This window comes from Coregonus lavaretus (assembly GCF_964263955.1).
Source record: "Coregonus lavaretus genome assembly, chromosome: 7".
In the NCBI taxonomy this organism is placed as follows: domain Eukaryota; kingdom Metazoa; phylum Chordata; class Actinopteri; order Salmoniformes; family Salmonidae; genus Coregonus; species Coregonus lavaretus.
The window spans coordinates 53,327,465-53,343,525 of record NC_139994.1 but is presented as its reverse complement, the minus strand read 5'-3'; the positions used below and the strand labels follow the sequence as shown (position 1 = coordinate 53,343,525).

The 16,061-nt window shown below is 44.2% G+C and overlaps 1 pseudogene across 1 annotated transcript in view; it reads left to right on the top strand.

Annotated features, from left to right (window-relative positions):
- Positions 1-16,061, top strand: part of LOC311132586 (phospholipid-transporting ATPase ABCA1-like) — a 256,970-nt pseudogene that overhangs the window by 153,440 nt on the left and 87,469 nt on the right. Inside the window, exon 32 of the transcript in view lies at positions 1,628-1,805. The product of the transcript in view is annotated as a phospholipid-transporting ATPase ABCA1-like (transcript). The remainder of the gene's footprint in view (positions 1-1,627; positions 1,806-16,061) is intronic.

Genomic DNA, 16,061 nt, shown 5'->3' with positions numbered 1-16,061 from the left:
TAACTAGATTGTCCATAAAGCGCTCCAAGTGAAGCCAGCCAAAGTACCTGTTTATTTTGATCAGTGGAGAAGGGTGCAAAGCATATAACCACATTTGATTGGCAATTCATCAAGTGTTTAATAGTTGCTTGGAGTATGCCATCTAGGCCCAAATCGTCCTGTAGCTAGCCCAACCCCCCCCCTGCATTTGTGGAAATGGTAATGGAGATTTGAATGAATATGGTTACCCTCTGATATGCTTGGTGGAAATGTTCCCACATTGTTTACTTTACTTTGTTAGGTATATTTATGCAGGGACAATGCACATTAATCAACATTTCAGTAAAAGCAAAGGTTGTAGCCATCTGGCAAATTTTCGACCATAGTCCCTGGGCAGGTTATTAAACACACTTAAAATGACAATACAGACAGACAATAAGCACATACAGAGCAACATATGACAAGCAACACTTAGCACGCAGACAGATACTCGTATCCAATTCTTTCAGATCTCCAAGTGCATACAGGGTAGGGGGTAGGTGTCGATATGGAATTGGGCAAACATCTCCCCCATTGGCACATTGTTTACCTCAATAAGTCAATAAAAATATTGTTTTCACCAAATCTGAATCTGAACCTGGTCGATTTGGAATCGGGAAAACATCTCCCACAGTGGCATATTGTTATAAAAATGTTGTTTTGATCAAATCTGAAGTTGCGTATCTCATGGAGGATAATTCCTTGAGAGACTACATTCCATTTCATTCTTACATCTTCTACCACAATATCCATGCAGTGAAGAAAATAATTTAATAAATCCTAAATATTCATTGCATACAACCGAAGGCATTCACACTGTATCGTACAGTTCATGGATGAGATTAAATAATACATGTTTACTGCATCATTCTATCTTATTTACCACAATTTATTAGATATATTCATTCATTCATTCGTTCTGGGGTTCTCTGAGGTGAGTGTTGTTGGGATTGTGTAGATTTGCTTTGTCTTACAGTTAGGGGGTTGGAATAATGTTGTCAATATTAAGTAACCCTGATATCCCATATCTGCTTCATCTCCTCTCTGTCAAGCCTGATCATGTTCAACATGCTTTATCAAGCTGTTCTGCTTCCCTAACTCTTCAGCTGGTACACTAATAACACTTACCTCCATGTTTTAGATAAGGAGACTTGTATGCTGTAGTTGTGTTGATAACGGCATTTGTGATCTATCGTCACTGAAGAATGTAAACCTTTCATCTCCAAAACAGACATTTTTCAGTCAATTTAAAAAAATATCCATAGTTTCCCATTAACGAACATACAATGAAACTTGTATGAAACTTCAGGAGCTGTTTTCCGAGAGTCATGGAATGTTCAGAGTACATTGAGGGGAGTGACTGCTTTCAATACATATAAAGACATTTAAATGGGCAAAAAAAGGTTTTCATTAGACAGCGACGTTATGTTTAGAAAGAGCTAGACCTAAACAGGTATTATAAAATGGTGTATACATGTTTGGATGTGAATGTCATGTCTTTCTGATGATAACTGTTGAGAAATCCCCTGCCAAAGCATAATATTTCCTATGTTTGATTCTCATGGTTCATCATCATCATCATCATCACCCCCATTTTATTTCTCTCCAGGAATCTCCCATGTGTCCCCAATGATTCTAAATGGTTGACTCCCTCAGTGGAACCCTCTATCATCAACGGGACCTGGAGCATGGCCAACCCTTCCCCTAACTGCCAGTGCAGCACTCCTCAAAAGACCATCATGTTGCCAGATTGCCCACCTGGAGCCGGGGGGCAGCATCCCCCTCAGGTTAGTATGAAAAATGTATGCACTCACTAACTGTAAGTCGCTCTGGATCAGAGTGTCTGCTAAATGACTAAAATGTAAAAATGTTAGTCCACAATCTGTCAACCCATGGTCTGCTTGTAACATAATGGTTTCCAATAGAAATACTTGACCTCTGGCCTGAAATGTGTGCTTAATCTGGCAACCTGGGTTGGACCTGAAGACTTGTGTTAGCTCCACGAACTAATGCTTAGGCTTTAGCTCTGCCAGCTAATATAGGCTTGTGGCGCCCAAAAGAGCAGGCTTCGAACCCAAGTCGATCAAATTGGTGCAGTGACCCAGGTACAGTGAGGAGGAGTTCAAAGGGGGTGAAGTGTAACATACAGTGAGGGAAAAAAGTATTTGATCCCCTGCTGATTTTATAAGTTTGCCCACTGACAAAGACATGATCAGTCTATAATTTTAATGATATGTTTATTTGAACAGTGAGAGACAGAATAACAACAAAAAAATCCAGAAAAACGCATGTAAAAAATGTTATGAATTGATTTACATTTTAATGAGGGAAATAAGTATTTACCCCTCTGCAAAACATGACTTAGTACTTGGTGGCAAAACCCTTGTTGGCAATCACAGAGGTCAGACGTTTCTTGTAGTTGGCCACCAAGTTTGCACACATCTCAGGAGGGATTTTGTCCCACTCCTCTTTGCAGATCTTCTCCAAGTCATTAAGGTTTCGAGGCTGACGTTTGGCAACTCGAACCTTCAGCTCCCTCCACAGATGTTCTATGGGATAAAGGTCTGGAGACTGGCTAGGCCACTCCAGGACCTTAATGTACTTCTTCTTGAGCCACTCCTTTGTTGCCTTGGCCGTGTGTTTTGGGTCATTGTCATGTTGGAATACCCATCCACAACCCATTTTCAATGCCCTGGATGAGGGAAGGAGGTTCTCACCCAAGATTTGATGGTACATGGCCCCGTTCATCCTCCCTTTGATGCGGTGAAGTTTGTCCTGTCCCCTTAGCAGAAAAACACCCCCAAAGCATAATGTTTCCACCTCCATGTTTGACGGTGGGGATGGTGTTCTTGGGGTCATAGGCAGCATTCCTCCTCCTCCAATCACGGCGAGTTGAGTTAATGCCAAAGAGCTCAATTTTGGTCTCATCTGACCACAACACTTTCACCCAGTTCTCCTCTGAATCATTCAGATGTTCATTGGCAAACTTCAGATGGGCCTGTATATGTGCTTTCTTGAGCAGGGGGACCTTGAGGGCGCTGCAGGATTTCAGTCCTTCACGGCGTAGTGTGTTACCAATTGTTTTCTTGGTGACTATGGTCCCAGCTGCCTTGAGATCATTGACAAGATCCTCCTGTGTAGTTCTGGGCTGATTCCTCACCGTTCTCATGATCATTGCAACTCCACAAGGTGAGAACTTGCATGGACCCCAGGCCGAGGGAGATTGACAGTTCTTTTGTGTTTCTTCCATTTGCGAATAATCGCACCAACTGGTCTTGTAGCCCATTCCAGCCTTGTGTAGGTCTACAATCTTGTCCCTGACATCCTTGGAGAGCTCTTTGGTCTTGGCCATGGTGGAGAGTTTGGAATCTGATTGATTGATTGCTTCTGTTGACAGGTGTCTTTTATACAGGTAACAAGCTGAGATGTGTGCTCCTAATCAGCTCGTTACCTGTATAAAAGACACCTGGGAGCCAGAAATCTTTCTGATTGAGAGGGGGTCAAATACATATTTCCCTCATTAAAATGCAAATCAATTTATAACATTTTTGACATGAGTTTTTCTGGATTTTGTTGTTGTTATTCTGTCTCTCACTGTTCAAATAAACCTACCATTAAAATTATAGACTGATCATTTATTTGTCAGTGGGCAAACGTACAAAATCAGCAGGGGATCAAATACTTTTTTCCCTCAATGTAGCTGATTCAGTGTGCCCTGTATCTACAGTCCTGCAATGGCAATGTAGGGGTCTAAATTTGATGTTATCTTCTTGGCCTCCAATGTTTCTATTGTGAAAGCATGTTTTCCAAGGTATCCCCTTACAATGGGTAATACTTATTGCATGCTATACTTTACTCGATATCCCCTCCAGTATAAAAAAAAATGTATGCACTCACTAACTGTAAGTCGCTCTGGATAAGAGCGTCTGCTAAATGATTAAATGTACAAATGTAAATGATAGACCCACCTTACCAATCAATCCATCCAATTAAACTAAGGGATCTAGAACCATGATATTACATTATGACCATTAACCATGTTAATTACATTAGCATGGTCAGCTAGAGTGTATATATCAAGCTCAAAATGGATGTCCAGATGGGAACATGTATCTATTGAAGTTAGACATTTCTTTATTACATCCATGTTACTATTCATGTCTCATTTCTTCCTCAATAGCCTTATGGCTGGGGACTCCCGAGTGGCGCAGCGGTCTAAGGCACTGCATCTCAGTGCTTGAGGCGTCACTATAGACACCCTGGTTAGATTTTCACAACCGGCCGTGATTGGGAGTCCCATAGGGCGGCGCACAATTGGCCCAGTGTCGTCCGGGTTTGGCCAGTGTAGGCCGTCATTGTAAATAAGAATTTGTTCTTAACTGACTTGCCTAGTTAAATAAAGGTTAAATTTGGAAAAAAATGTATGTTGAGATAATGCATCCCACCACTATTTTTTTGGCATCCTGTGAACTCTTTAGCGCTGACCTTGCAGATGTCCGCCCCTTCCCCTATAACGTCCAAGGCCTGGGTTTTCCCTGTGTGTCTCCTGGAAATCAATAGCAATGTTTTATAAGCCATTACCCTAACAACATACATGGCCAAATGCAGGAGGGCCAATGTTCCCAAGCTGACCCCATGAGTCTTAAACCTGGCTGGGATCGATGAGGTGGGAGGCCCCCCTGGTCACCGGGCATGCTGAGAGGAATGAGTGGGCTCCTTTGCCCTAAATGGATTTCTCCAATCATAGAAATAGAATTACTATAATGGACAAAGCTCATTGTGCATGTGTCACCGGTACACTCAAAATGGCCGCTGGTCCACTCCATCAAAGAACATTGACTTGAATAGGAAATACCATTCTAATACTCCAATACCTTGATTGATAATAAAAAAGATAGACATTGATGGACAGGAGCTGGTGCATTCTAACTTTGATTTGAAATGGCTTTTGGTGTTTACTCAAGGTTTGTTCTCGGTGGGTGCATTCTGGATTATTATTTAAAGTATGTGAGATGAGAGAGATGAGAGTCTCAATGATCTTGGTAATGTAACCACCATAGAGGGATAGATAAATGTCCAATATAGAGTGAAATAGGTAGACAGACATAATGCTTTTTGTTACATTCTAGGGTGGTTCATGCTTGGCTTGTTAACAATCATTCATGTCTTGAGATGAGCTGTTGCTGTTCTACTGGGTTTCAGGAAAAAACAATGTTCTAAGAAAATATGTTGCACTCTAGCAAAAGGTTGGATTGAAATGACAAACACCAGTTAATTAAATTAGGTCTGATTAAATCAAATCAAATCACATTTGACAGAGTTCGTCACCCACCTGGATGGTAAATTCAACAGTTGAGCAAAATATAAAAAAGGGTGAGAAATCAAATACGGTAGATGTATGAATTGACATCAAGCATGTCAGAGGTGTAAGGAGGGACACTTTAAGCCAGCAGCGCTAAGGGAAGGTGTGATGCCAATGCGTTGGCTTTTCGACAGCGAGTGTTTCGACTTGCAGACAGTTTGAGAAAGTCCTCAGTTTTTCCCCCTTCTTTTCTCAGAGGAAGTTAAATGTCTGAGAGACGGATGTAGTGCTGACCCAGTTTGCAAACAAGTATCCAAAAGCACAGTCTGAGAAATATGAGATAATTTGGTTCTGTGTAGCTGGTGAGGGAGGTGAGTGTTTGTATTCTGCTTGGCGTCTTGTTCTGAAGTATCGCATCATCTTGGAATGGAAATTGAGATGTTTGACTGTAAAGCCTTATTCTTCTAAGATTGCTAATTGGAATGTTCGACAAAGTCTTGGCAAAGAGGCTTTTCAGAAGAAAAAACTAAAAACATGTACATTTTCTTAAACAGATGTAATACACTGGTTTCTTGTCCTTGCTTCATTATAATCAACCCCCGGACACCACACACGCACATCAATGTGGTGGAAAAGTGACAGGTTATTTTGGATATGGGTTGAGCAGGCAGAGTGAAGTAGAGACCAAACAACGGTTTCAAACAAAACAACATATTTAATAAGGCATGTGGCTCAGGTAGGGTACATCTCACATGTTACATTCCACAGTTTGCTTTTAGCCAATGCATAGTTTAAAATACCAAAATCAACAAACCAAACAGAAAGGGACACAGGAAGTGGTGCAGCCCTGGAGACATCCATTCTCTCAAGTTCGCCACAGCTTAAACAACTAAATTATCCACGTGCTCTCAACAAACGATGCCATTAGCTCTCTGCACACAAGGCTCCAACATACCTCCAGACTGCATTCACTTCCTGTGGGCAGCCGCCTAGAACACAAAAAAGAGGGGGGTTTAAATACACACATTGAAATTACATGGTCCGTTCAATTGTCCAATGAAAATGCTTGCTGCATTAACTGAATGAACGGGCAATTAGTCACACCTGTGACACACACACACACACACACACACACACACACAGGCATGCACACCCACACACACAAACACACACACCAAAATGCTGGAAGCGGCACATGGTAAGCCACAGAGCAGGGACCCTGAAACAGGTCAGGGGTTAAATGCTTTGCTCAAAGTGTACATTGTGTGTGCATGCGTGGGTATGCACACCTGTATGTGTGTGTGTGTGTTAGCGCTGTATGTGTATACACTTGTGTGTGCTGAGCCCTCTCAGACAGACAGAAGAGACCTTTGAAAGCCAATGACTTCCCCTAACCAGAGCCCATGCTGTTTGGCGAAATGACCCTTTTTGAAGACGCTCTGCTCATCCCCAGACCTCATTTCTTCCCCCTCCTTCCAAAAGCTCCTTTATAGTGATGGATTATCACATGACGTCTGCCCTTGTCGGATATGTGATGCCTCGTTGAGCTTGTGCGCAAGTCTCGCTGTGCGCCCCCCCCCCCCCCCCCCCCATCTTGTGACAAGCCAGACAAGACAGGGCCGTTTTGAAGTGAGGGTTGGAAAACAGGGATAATGGGATAGGGATGGTTGCCGAGACAGTCGGACAAAAGGAGTACTCTTTCCGTGACCTGTCTTATTCTGACACCTGGATGTTCCGGATCTCGACAAGGCTGGCAAGGTGTCCCATTAAAAGGTGCAGTTGGATACATTTACATTTACATTTTAGTCATTTAGCAGACGCTCTTATCCAGAGCAACTTACAGTTAGTGAGTGCATACATTTTTTTTCATACTGGCCCCCCTTGGGAAACGAACCCACAACCCTACTGAGCTACACAGGGCCACATGAGGTTTATTTTTTTCATGGCCCTCAGTGTCTCTCCCTCTCTCTCTCACACCATTCACTATTATTTCCCTCCCTTCTTTAAAATCACAGTGTTTTATTTGTGCCACTTCTCCCTTCAGAGAAATGGGAGACAATAGGTACATACATGAAACATATAAAGACAGGTGCACTAATCGTGAGATGAAGCCCAACCCCGCACACATATGTACTGACGCACCCTGCGCACACACACACACACACACATACGAACAGATACACTGCGCACGCACCCACATGCACACACACACACACACCAACTCAGTGTTCATTTATCAAACAATGAGTGCTATAGATTGGTTACCTGTGCTCTGTGGTCCTGAAAAGGGGGGGACTTGAATTGATGTGCGAGCGAGCGAGTGTGTGAGAGAGAGAGGTGAAATCTACGTTTCCATGGAAATGGCATGCAATAGTAAGCCTATTGTCAATTCTCAGGTATTGGCACTCGTTGTCTGGCGATATTTAACCTTCACAAATGAAAGGCATCCATGCATGATAAAGAATTGATAAAGCCACGGCGCTCTGAATGTTACATTTGATGTCTTTTTCATCAGGAAACTACTAACTAGAGCCTGTTGGCAAAATACTCTCATCAGCTACTGTTGCATAGCCTTGCCACCCTTATCTATCAAATAAATAATTGAAGTTGTGCATATTCTCTTCATTCACCACTTATGTGAGTAGAATTGGGAGTTCTTGATAATGCTTACATCCCAATTCATTGAGATATGCTTTAGCAAGCCTTCAAAATGAAGGTAAACAACCCTTGAACAAACCTTTGCACAAACTATTTTGAATGAAATAAGCAACCTTAGTGCACAAAACACTAGTACAGCCAAGGATCAAGCTGGTCTATGCTGCTCTATACTGTTCCATGCTGGTCTATGCTGGTCAGTGCTGGTTGGATGCTGGTCAAGTTGGTCTTACCAGCATGGCCTAGCTGGTCAAGCTGTTCTGACCAGCATGGTCTAGCTGGTTATGTTTACCAGCATGGTCTAGTTGGTTTTGCTGGTGACCAGCCTTCACTGTGTTTTGCACACATACCAGCTTATGCTTGTGATGCTGGTATGCTGGTGACCAGGCTGGTCTATGCTGGTCCAGCATAGTCTAGCAGCTGGTCAAGCTGGTCTGACCACTCCCATCATTATCATATTTCCCAGCATGCTCTATTGCAGTTGTTTGTTTCAATGTAATTTTTGTTTGTTGTGTTTTTGAATGTACATTGATTGATTAATTAATCGTACACAAAGATAAATAACATACCGTTTTCTAAATTAATCCAATCTGTTAGTTGGACTAATTGCACCCGTTACTGAAATGGTTGTTCCATTTTAGATGGTTTGGGTAGTCTAAATTATTATTCTATTCGTCACCGGTGTCCAAGGCTGATCCCTAGCAAAAACACAACATAGGCTGGTCACTAGCAAAACACAACAAAGGCTGCTCACCAGCAAAACACAGCAATTGCCGGTCACCAGCAAAACACAGTGAAGGCTGGTCACCAGCAAAACACCGTGAAGGCTGGTCACCACTGGTCACCACGAAATCACAACGAAGGCTGGTCACTAGCAAAACACAGCGAAGGCTGGTCACCAGCAAAAACACAGTGAAGGCTGGTCACCAGTAAAAACACAGTGAAGGCTGGTCACCAGCAAAAACACAGTCACCAACAAAACACAATGCCATAAAAGCACAGCGAAGGCTGGTCACCAGCAAAACCAGCAACTATGCTACTGGTGTGCTGGCTTTTTCAGCAGGAATGTTCAAAACTAGGCCTTGATATTTGATACTAATTTACTCCTCTTTTTTCATTGGCAGTGCTGCACACTTGGCCTGGATGGTTTTAATAACTTGCCCTTTTCTTTGGGGGTGTTATACTGGCATGGCAATGCATTGTTATTCTATTGTGCATTACCAATTCCATTGTATTATCTTAACAATATGAATCAGAGTTCAGCTTATTGGGAACGGAACTCCCCATTGGCCAGCCTAGGCCTCTTTTTGAGGTAAATAATCAGAAAATGAACAACACTATGTACTGACAAGTCCTGCAACCTGGATTCAAGCAGACAGAACACACAATATGGCCACATCTTTGCTCTAAGAGGCTACTGTTGATTTGTCATTTTGGCTTCTACCCCCCTGAGATCCATTTTAGTGTTAAATGACCTGTCCAAAGCGAAGCGTTCAGCAAGGAAGGGCACATTGGAAAACCAAAGTGAAAAGTTAGTGAGGTCGCAAGATGAGGCAGATGGTGGAATGAGGCCCTGGAAAGTATTTTTGGTGCAGCACTTTTGACGGGAAATTAGTCGTGCATTTCTGAAAATGACAATTACGTGTTGTCGTTTAAAAACATAAGAAAATCAAAATTCAGCATTTCTGAAGAATCAACAAACTAGATGAGTCAAACTCAGCCTAGGCCTGCATAGCTACGTACAGCAGGTGGTTCACATAGTTTTACGCAGAACTCTACGTCCCGAAGATTGCATTTGTTTGTGGAAGTTGGTTATTGAGGTTTTGCAAGATACAGAGACTGTGTGCAGTGATAAATAAGAAGCCTATTCTCTTATCGTCTCTCCAACACCGCAGCGTGCCATCTTATTTCCCAGATTTGATTACTCTGAGTTTACATTTGCCTCTCTCCTGTTTGCCTCTCTCCTGTTTGTCTCTCCTGTGTGTCATCAACCTGCCATCATGTGGTCGAGAGTGGCATACGTGTGTGGAATGAGTGATGTGAAGTATAGAATGCCAAGTGAAGAGAGAGAACGTTCCAGGTAAAAAATCGGGATCATAAGTTGCAAGGTGGGAGGAGATATCCAAGGACAGGCTCATTGTAATGGCTGAAATGGAATAAATAGCAAGGTATCAAACACATGATTTGATACCATGTCATTCTTTTTCAGCCATTACAATGAGCTTCTCCTCCGTTATCTATCAATGGACCTATATAAATAGCTGATATGTACGGTGTCCATATTAGGACACACGTCCATGGAGTGTTGGAAGCACCTTATCTGTGGTTTCGATTGGAGGAGGTGAAATGCGGCCAATGCAATTCAACTTGTGCTGGCTGTCTGAGCTGTGAGCTCAGGATCATTGTACACAGTACAGTCAACTCTCTAACCATCTGTTTGTTTATTGCTAAGTTCTTGTTGCTCATGACGGAGACCCAGATTGTTCAATGGTAAACATTTTACATATACATTTACGTCATTTAGCAGACGCTCTTATCCAGAGCGACTCACAAATTGGTGCATTCAACTTATGATAGCCAGTGGGACATCCACCTTTTTTTGTATATACTTTTATACTATTCCAGGTATTCCTTAAAGAGGTAGGGTTTCAAGTGTCTCCGGAAGGTGGTCAGTGACTCCGCTGTCCTGGCGTCGTGGGGGAGCTTGTTCCACCATTGGGGTGCCAGAGCAGCGAATAATTTTGACTGGGCTGAGCGGGAACTGTGCTTCCGTAGAGGTAGGGGGGCTAGCAGGCCAGAGGTGGATGAACGTAGTACCCTCGTTTGTGTGTAGGGTCTGATCAGAGCCTGAAGGTAAGGAGGTGTCGTTCCCCTCACAGCTCCATAGGCAAGCACCATGGTCTTGTAGTAGATGCGAGCCTCAACTGGAAGCCAGTGGAGTGTGCGGAGGAGCGGGGTGACATGAGAGAACTTGCCAAGGTTGAACACCAGACGGGCTGCAGCGTTCTGGATAAGTTGTAGGGGTTTAATGGCACAGGCAGGGAGCCCAGCCAACAGCGAGTTGGTAATCCAGATGGGAGATGACAAGTGCCTGGATTAGGACCTGTGCCGCTTTCTGTGTAAGATAGGGCCGTACTCTGCGAATGTTGTAGAGCATGAACCTGCAGGATCGGTTCACCGCTTTGATGTTAGTGGAGAATGACAGGGTGTTGTCCAGGGTCACGCCAAGGTTCTTTGCACTCTGGGAAGAGGACACAATGGAGTTGTCAACCGTGATGGCGAGATCATGGAGCGGGCAGTCCTTCTTGCCGAGGTTCAGCTTGAGGTGGTGATCCGACATCCACACTGAGATGCAATTCTCCACCTGGTTATCAGAAGGGGGAAAAGAGAAAATGAATTGTGTGTTGTCTGCGTAGCAATGATAGGAGAGACCATGTGAGGATATGACAGAGCCAAGTGACTTGGTGTATAGAGAGAATAGGAGAGGGCCTAGAACTGAGCCCTAGGGAACACCATTGGTGAAAGCACGTGGTGCGGAGACAGATTCTCGCCACGCCCCCTGGTAGGAGCAACCTGTCAGGTAGGACGCGATCCAAGAGTGAGCAGCGCCGGAGATGCCCCTCGGAGAGGGTAGAGAGGAGGATCTGATGGTTCACAGAATCAAAGGCAGCAGATAGGTCTAGAAGGATAAGAGCAGAGGAGAGAGAGTTAGCTTTAGCAGTGCGGAGAGCCTCCGTGACACAGAGAAGAGCAGTCTCAGTTGAATGACCAGTCTTGAAACCTGACTGGTTTGGATCAAGATGGTCATTCGTAGAGAGATAGCAGGAGAGTTGGCTTGAGACGGCACACTCAAGAGTTTTGGAGAGAAAAGAAAGAAGGGATACTGGTCTGTAGTTGTTGACATCAGAGGGATCGAGTATAGGTTTTTTGAGGAGGGGTGCAACTCGCTGTCTTGAAGACGGAAGGGACATGGCCAGCGGTCAAGAATGAGTTGATGTGCAAGGTGAGGTAAGGGAGAAGGTCTCCGGAAATGGTCTGGAGAAGAGAGGAGGGGATAGGGTCAAGCGGGCAGGTTGTTGGGTGGCCGGCCGTCACAAGTCGCAAGATTTCATCTGGAAAGAGAGGGGAGAAAGAAGTCAAAGCATAGGGTAGGGCAGTGTGAGCAGGACCAGCGGTGTTATTTGACTTAATAAATGAGGATCGGATGTCGTCAACCTTCTTTTCAAAATGGTTGACGAAGTCATCCACAGAGAGGGAGGAGGGAGGGGGAGGAGGAGGAGGACTCAGCAGGGAGGAGAAGGTGGCAAAGAGCTTCTTAGGGTTAGAGGCAGAGGCTTGTAATTTAGAGTGGTAGAAAGTGGCTTTAGCAGCAGAAACAGAGGAAGAGAATGTAGAGAGGAGGGAGTGAAAAGATGACAGGTCCACAGGGAGTCTAGTTTTCCTCCATTTCCGCTCGGCTGACCGGAGCCTTGTTCTGTGAGCACGCAATGAGTCGTCAAGCCACGGAGCAGGAGGGGAGGACCGAGCCGGGCCGGCCGGGAGGATAGGGGACATAGAGAGTCAAAAGATGCAGAAAGGGAGGAGAGGAGGGTTGGGGAGGCAGAATCAGGAGATCGGAGGGAGAAGGATTTAGCAGAGGGAAGAGATGATAGGATGGAAGAGGAGAGATTAGCGGGAGAGAGAGAGCGAAGGTTGCGACGGCACATTACCATCTGAGTAGGGGCAGAGTGAGTAGTGATGGAGGAGAGCGAGAGAGAAAAGGTTACAAAGTAGTGGTCGGAGACTTAGAGGGGAGTTGCAGTGAGATTAGTAGAAGAACAGCATCTAGTAAAGATGAGGTCAAGCGTATTGCCTGCCTTGTGAGTAGGGGGGGACGGTGAGAGGGTGAGGTCAAAAGAGGAAAGGAGTGGAAAGAAGGAGGCAGAGATAAATGAGTCAAAGGCAGACGTAGGCAGGTTAAAGTCACCCAGAACTTTGAGGGGTGAGCCATCCTCAGGAAAGGAACTTATCAAGGCGTCAAGCTCATTGATGAACTCTCCAAGGGAACCTGGAGGGCGATAAATGATAAGGATGTTAAGCTTGAATGGGCTAGTGACTATGACAGCATGGAATTCAAATGAGGAGATATACAGATGGGTCAGGGGGAAAAGAGAGAATGTCCACTTGGGAGAGATGAGGATTCCTGTGCCACTGCCGCGCTGACCAGATGCTCTCGGGGTATGCGAGAACACATGATCAGACAAGGAAAGAGCAGTAGGAGTAGCAGTGTTTTCTGTGGTAATTCATGTTTCCGTCAGCACCAAGAAGTCGAGGGACTGGAGGGTAGCATAGGCTGAAATTAACTCTGCCTTGTTGGCCGCAGAACGGCAGTTCCAGAGGCTGCCGGAGACCTGGAACTCCACATGGGTCGTGCGCGCAGGGACCACCAGATTAGAGTGGCAGCAGCCACGCGGTGTGAAGCGTTTGTATTGTCTGTGCAGAGAGGAGAGAACAGGGATTCAGCTAGCTAACTTGGTACAGTATTCTTCCGTGAAAACCGCCCAGGGAACCGTATCCTATGACACCATAGCTAACTAGCATGCTAGCTTCCAATAACACGGTTTAGCACCAATACTCGGTTATAACAAACTACCAATAGTGTGTTAACACGCATTTGTGTCCGTGTCTAATGTTGTGTAAAGTTTTGGGGTTAGTTTTGACAGTTTGAGTGAGTACGTCGTCAACTTATTCAGCCTGTTAGTTAACTATCTAGAATAGTTAGCATATTAGCTAGCCATTGCTCTCTGTCATCGAACCAACCCCTCCTCCCATGGTATGAAACACACAGAGAGAGCCAAGCTAACGTTAACTGGTCACCCAAGTTTTGAATTCCTTTTGAACGACTCTGGTTACCAGTATGTAAAAATAAAATAAAAATAAATGTAGGTTATAACTTATCCTTAGTAGCTACTGTAAGCTAGTTAAGTGTAAAGCTAGCTAATGAATCAATTTAGCCAGTTCGCGTCTGTCCTAACAGAGAGAAAGCGTCTCCAAACATTACAGCTAGGTCGGTGTGTAAGGGCTTCATCTTCTTCCTGTTAGAAAACTTCCTAGTTGCTTCACTATTATAGTAACTACATTTTTAAATACATTCAAAATCACATGGTTCATTTTGCAGATAACTAATGGTATGTAGTGGGTCTTATTTGGAGTTGAGTTATTTTATTACAGACCAAATTTTTTTGCTGCTGGCCTGTATCTACAGTTTGACAAGGGGTGGACCTGGAAAGTCTAACTATCTAACCAAATAAGTCCTGGTCGGATAATTCAGATTACTGGGCACTCATCTGTAAAAACAAGAACATAAAACCATCTAAATATGAGGGACGGTAAGCTTTTGGAATGGAACCCCTCCTTCCTCTTCCCCTCTCCCCTCCTAATCTGCCCCCTTGCCCCAACCAAGCTAGGAATTAATTAACGAACCAACGCCTGTTTGCAAACATATCCATGTCATTACCGAACAACAAATAGAAAAGAGGCGTACAAACACAGCTAATCAGTGTGGGGGCGGTTATTTAAACAGTACTTTCTCTCCGAGTGCAGTGTTTATCCTTGGTTAGCGCGCTAAGCTAGGATCTCAGCGAAGGGTGGATGGAACACATTTGGCTAAAGGGAGTCAGTGTGGGGAGGGGGGGGGAGGGGGGGGCTCGATGCTCGGCTTGGGGGGAGCGTGAGGGAATATGGGAAGGAGGGTAGGGGAGGGTTGTTCTGGATCCTAATAAGCAGTCTCCATGTGCATTGCCAAGGAATCATCCTAATCAGCTTTGTATCTCGCTGGCCTGAAATGAACTGGGCCAGACAGGGAGGTGCTAGTTGTTGGATGTGGCTGTGGAGGATATGTTGAGTGGAAGCGTACCACTGTGTCGTGTCCTCCCTAATTGTGTGCCTGAATGTGCCAATGTAGGCAGAGTACGTGCTAATTAGAGCCCTTTGACATTAGCCACAGCTTTGGCTGCATCACAGGGACGGGGAAGGTTCCAACAGGCTCATTAATTGACTATTATGATCGGATTCAGAGTGATTGGTTGGGTTCCACAGCGCCACGCATTTATGAGTTGTTTATGGTAGTGGCCGGTGCCACTATCGTGCAATGATGCTGCATTGATGGAGGTGTTTCCAACTCTGTTGTGTTAGGATGGTGGCCATTGTACAACTTCTTCCATTTAAGAATGATGGAGGCCACTGTGTTCTTGGGGACCTTCAATGCTGCAGAATTTTTGTGCCTCGACACAATCCTGTGCCTCGACACAATCCTGTCTCGGAGCTCTATGGACAATTCCTTCGACTTCATGGCTTGGTTTTTGCTCTGACATGCACTGTCAACTGTGGGACCCTATATAGACAGATGTGTGCCTTTCCAAATCATGTCCAATCAATTGAATTTACCACAGGTGGACTCCAATCAAGTTGTAGAAACATCTCAAGGATGATCAATGGAAACAGGATGCACATGAGCTCAATTTCAAGTCTCATAGCAAATGGTCTGAATACTCATGTAAACAAGATATTTCAGTTTTTAATTTTTTATACATTTGCAAAAATGTATAAAAACCTGTTTTAACTTTGTCATAATGAGGTATTGTGTGTAGATTGATGTGGATTTTTTTTAAAATCCATTTTAGAATAAGGCTGTAACGTAACAAAATTTGGAAAAAGTCAAGGGGTCTGAATACTTTCCAAATGTGCTGTATTTGAGTTGTTTATGGTTCGAAATGTGACCGGTGCCACTATCATGCAATGATGCTGCATTGATGAGTGTTTTTCCAACTCGGTTGTTTTAGGATGGTGGCCATTGTTTTGGCTGAACTTCTGTCAGATTAGGATCATGGTGCCTGGCTTTCCAAAGGTAAACATGGCAATAGGTAGTTGGGATTCTGATTTGTTTCTCTGATCTCTTTGAAATTGTGTTCACTCTGTTGGAAACATGAATAAACCCCACATTGGTTGTCAAAATCTGATTATAAATGTATGTAGGTACAGGTACGTACTGTGCCAAAAACATTTTTGTGAATATTTTGCACAATACACTATCTGGAACCTGCTGTGT